This window comes from Choloepus didactylus (genome assembly GCF_015220235.1).
Source record: "Choloepus didactylus isolate mChoDid1 chromosome 24 unlocalized genomic scaffold, mChoDid1.pri SUPER_24_unloc2, whole genome shotgun sequence".
NCBI lineage: Eukaryota > Metazoa > Chordata > Mammalia > Pilosa > Megalonychidae > Choloepus > Choloepus didactylus.
In genome coordinates, this window is record NW_023637605.1 from 1,879,286 (window position 1) to 1,883,779 (window position 4,494).

A 4,494-nucleotide genomic window follows, 5' to 3' on the forward strand; every position below is an offset into this window, starting at 1 on the left:
AGTTTTGCTTTTTGTTTATGTTTTTGTGCTTTAATTATTTAAAGGGATGACTGACAGAAGACACACATTTTTAAAATGCTTATATGTAAGTGAGTCCAAATAATGGCTTTCAGGCTTTTAAAACTATTACCATAAGTATATACTCCCTTTTACTGGTCTGCCATATTCTTTAAATATTTCACCTACTGGATGAACTTAAAGTTATTATTCATTTCACTTTTACTAGACCAAGTTAATTTTAAATTTTTTTATAGCAGTCTTGTACTTATATATTATCTGTAATCTTTTGCTTTCATGTGTCATTTTAACATTTCTAAGAGGAATGTTTGCCTTTCCTTACATATTTTCTCTTTTATTAAGATAAATGGTTTCAAGATTATCAAGTAAAAAATAGATCAAGGTCAACTTAGACTAAGTAAGTAAGAGCTCATACTGTTCTCAAATCACATGGGAATTTAGATTACAGTGACTATATTTCTCAGTAGAGAGATGGGGTAAAATATTCTAAAAGAGCAAGTTAATGTTTATTATAAATATGCAAATTTAATTCTGATGAATACTTCAAGCTTTAATTATGTTGAATGAAACTTGCCAAACTTAGTCAAAACTGTTAAATCTTTCCAAGTAAGTCACAAATGTGTGAAATTTGATCTATAGACAAATATAGACAAATGCTCTGTTTCCCCCCTTAACATAAAGCTTTTTTACTATATTGTGATATAATCACATTTATTTTATTTTGTATTCAAAGAAAATTGCCAATCTCAATGCACCCATAAGTTGTTTGTGCAGAATAGGGCATTGACACTTAAAAGACATTACAAAAGTATAATAACTTTAAGTAAATCAGAAATATTCCTTGGGATAACAAGTCATCTGTAAAATATGTAGCATTTTATTGAATAACATCTATACAGTGTAGACATATATAATGAGTAGATAACTGATTTTTTTTTGCCTGACACTTCATTTTCTTTATAAGTTACAGAACAGAAATGAAACCAAATAGCTCAAATGATTTAGAGTCTAATGCATATTTAACAGTTGATAAATTTATATAAGCTCTGAAATATAAATTTCCAATTAGAAGTTACTTTCATAAAGGAAAACTGAGATGATATCTTAATGAAAGTCTGTGCCTTGAGTATATTTTAACAAAACAAAGGTTTGGATTTGATATACTACTTTGAATGCATTCATTCTGCAAATTCATGTATCATGTTTTTCTGATGATCTTTAATTTTTTTCCCTTAAAGATGGGATGTAAGGTGCTGAATAGTATGAATGTAGTTATATCCACAAATTATGGTTGTAAAGGAACAGAAGTTTTGCAAATAAAGCCCATTACCCACAAAATCTAAATAACTTCCCTTTAAAAAGTTGCTGAGAATAAAGAATACAGAATATGGTTATAGACACTTACATTGCTATCAAATGCAGGAATTCACTTCAATAAAAAGTGTTTTCTTCGTGTTGGAGTTCCAACTGTGGATCGGATGTTTTCCATGAGACAAAAAAATAATTACCACCCTCCACCCCTCAAAAAAGATGGTGAAGGAAGGAAAACAAAGACCAAGTAAGGACATTTTAAACTTCTTTTGGCCTTTATATCAACTTTTATGTTAAAAAATAAAGTTGGTGGGGAAGCTGATCTCACCTGCAAGGTAAATGTCTTTTATGTGATTTGCAAATCTTAGTCATATAGTGCATTTTTAAAGCACAAAACCACCAGCCACCAATATCTTCCTGTGCATTCATAAATTTTCTTCTAATTCAAATGGCAGCAGAGGAATCCCGATGTGCACATGTGTATGCACACACACACACACACACACATGCACACCATTATCAAGGCATGACAAACTATCATAAACTAAGCAGTATCCCAAACAGATCACAATCTATATGCTGTTTTGCAAAGGTAGAATACAGATAGATTACGTTTATCTCAGGTGGAAGGCAAAGTGTATATTTCTCCATCTCTGCTGAATTCATTTATCTCCTTAAGGCTTTCACAGAAAGCACCATTTTATGAACAGGAAATTTAGTACCCAGAGTTGGAGTGGAGACTTATTAATCAGGATTGAAGTCTTGATGCAGTTCATAAAAACCCAATTTAAAAAAGTCATCAAAAACACATTTAAAATAAAACTGTCCACATAAAAAGAATGACGTGTTCGCAAGTTCCCAGCTTGTGGTCTACAGGGTGTTGAAAGATTTATTATTAGCAGCCTTTGAAGGTGTAGTGAGGCAAGAGTCTGAGAACCAAGTTAACATCCTTAATCCACTTTAATTCCACCTGTTCCTTGGGTGAAAAAGTTCTTGCAGTTTATAATTTCTCCTTGTGATTTACTGTCAAATCTTCACATTTTGGGATTCAACCATTTTAGCAAGTGTCTTAGCAAGTCTGGCGGCTGGATTGTGGGCCCAGCATTTTGACAGCTTCAAAACTGCTCATAGACATTCATCACTGTTCCATCAGTTAGACACAATTGGCCAAAAATGTTTGATGCACACAACCTCACACATATCTTCATATGAAGGATCATTGGATACCATGTTGTAATATGGAAATTGGTACTCTTCCACTATCCCTCCTCTGATACAATGATGAGCCATTTCCCAAATGATCAGGCCAAAGATATAGATGTCAGCCATTATGTAGGACTGGAAATGTTTTTTATTCAGGCTTTCATCTAGCACTTCTGGAGCCATGTAGCATTTAGTACCAACCCTGGTATTCAAGGGTATATCAACTTCCTTTGTATCACTATGAATTTAACAGCAAGGCCCAGGTCAGCAATACAACTTCCATTTTTCTTGATGAGGTTGTTTTTGCTTTTTAGATCTCAAAGAGCAATTGCAGGTTTTCCTTGGGTGCCATAAATTTCTGTGTAGAGATGGTACAGACCATGGTCAGCTGAATAAGCTGATTGAGCAAGGCTCTGGTGTCTAGTAGCACATTTCAGGAAGTCATAGAGAGATCAATTTTCATGCAATCAGTAATCAAATAGAGCTGAGTCCAGGAACCTGTGCCTTTAATGTCTGCTTCTGTAAAACCAAGAATATTCTCATGATGCATGAGCACAGTTTGGTAGATTTTGGTTTCTCAAAACCAGCTAGCTTCTTCAGTGGCAAAAAACACTTTGATGGCCACTTTTTTACCACACCATTTGCCCATCCACACTTCTCCGTATCGGCCTTTATCAACTTGCTGAACCATCTGAATCTGTTTGGCAATAATACGCTGAACCAGTAAAGGTGGTCCAGATCCACTACTAGAACTTTGTGACTGATCAATAAGGTCTTTTAACGATTCTCCAAATGGACAAATGCTTCATCCTGTTCCAAATCATGATTATAGCAAAGTCTACTTGAGATGCTCTTATGATGATGCTTATAACAAAAGTAGCTGGATAAGATGATCATAGCAATTATGCAGACTGCCATAGTAATGAGTACAACCAGCCATCGAATGCTGCCATAAAAAATGGACCTATAACAACAGGGTGCAGTGCAGGTTGTAAATACTGGTTACATAAATTGTTCTGACAACATTCTATTGTACTTTGTAATTCGGCTTTTGGTGAATCTTTGTACTGGAAGTCAGATCTTTCATATTTCATACACCCTGATGCCAATGTGGTTTCTCCCTGGTCATCTTCTTCTATGATGACAAAGCAATATCCATTAGTTATGCATGTGTTATTAATAGCATCATCCAGGCAATGTCCTGAGCAGTAGCACTTTAGAAAAGGCAAGTTATCCTTTAGTGCTAAGGTTACTCCATTTTCTGACTTTTTCTGGTCAGAGTCTGATTTCATCCCTATACCATGGAGCATGCCATCTAGATTCTGCCCTTCACCATGAGAAATGATGAACAGATAGATCCCAATAACCTGATGTAAATATATAGCTGAGACATTGTTCAATTTTTAATGTTTCCTATATACTGTAACCTTTGATAACTGGTCCTGTTATTTCACTAATTTAAACGACTTTTATTCAATGAAATTTTCTTGTAAAAGGCTGCAATCACTTGACAAGGACTCCAACTTCTGCTTTCTCCTGACTACTCAGAGATGTAGCTAGATAAAATTGTGCTTCCAATTTTCCCCAAATAGTTTTGACCTATGCTTCCACCTCATGAATTCCAAGACAGTATTAAACTGATGCATATTTTCATAAATCCGGAACCTGAGGGACTCATCCTCCAGCACCTCTGCGTGGAGCTTGTGGCGAGCCGCCGGGGATCACCGCCGGGGATCACCTGGAATCAGCTTGGCCTCCGCCTTTAGCGTACAGCGGCCCGGGCCTGGTCGCCCATCGTGCGGCCATGTGATCCTCCTCTCGCCGGGACGAACTTGTGGGAGCGCGAGCCTTTCTGCCCGCCCTCCTCCTTCTGCCCTGGCCAGCAGGCGGATTCCAGTATCCGCCACAGCGGCCAACCTATTTCTCTTCTAGGAGCACCATAATCAACTAGCCAACACCACA

General features: G+C 36.5%; 1 pseudogene; it reads right to left on the bottom strand.

The window, feature by feature from the left end:
* Positions 1 to 2,355: 2,355 nt before the first annotated feature.
* LOC119525174 lies at positions 2,356 to 3,925 on the bottom strand (annotated as a pseudogene).
* Between the last annotated feature and the right edge of the window lie 569 nt (positions 3,926 to 4,494).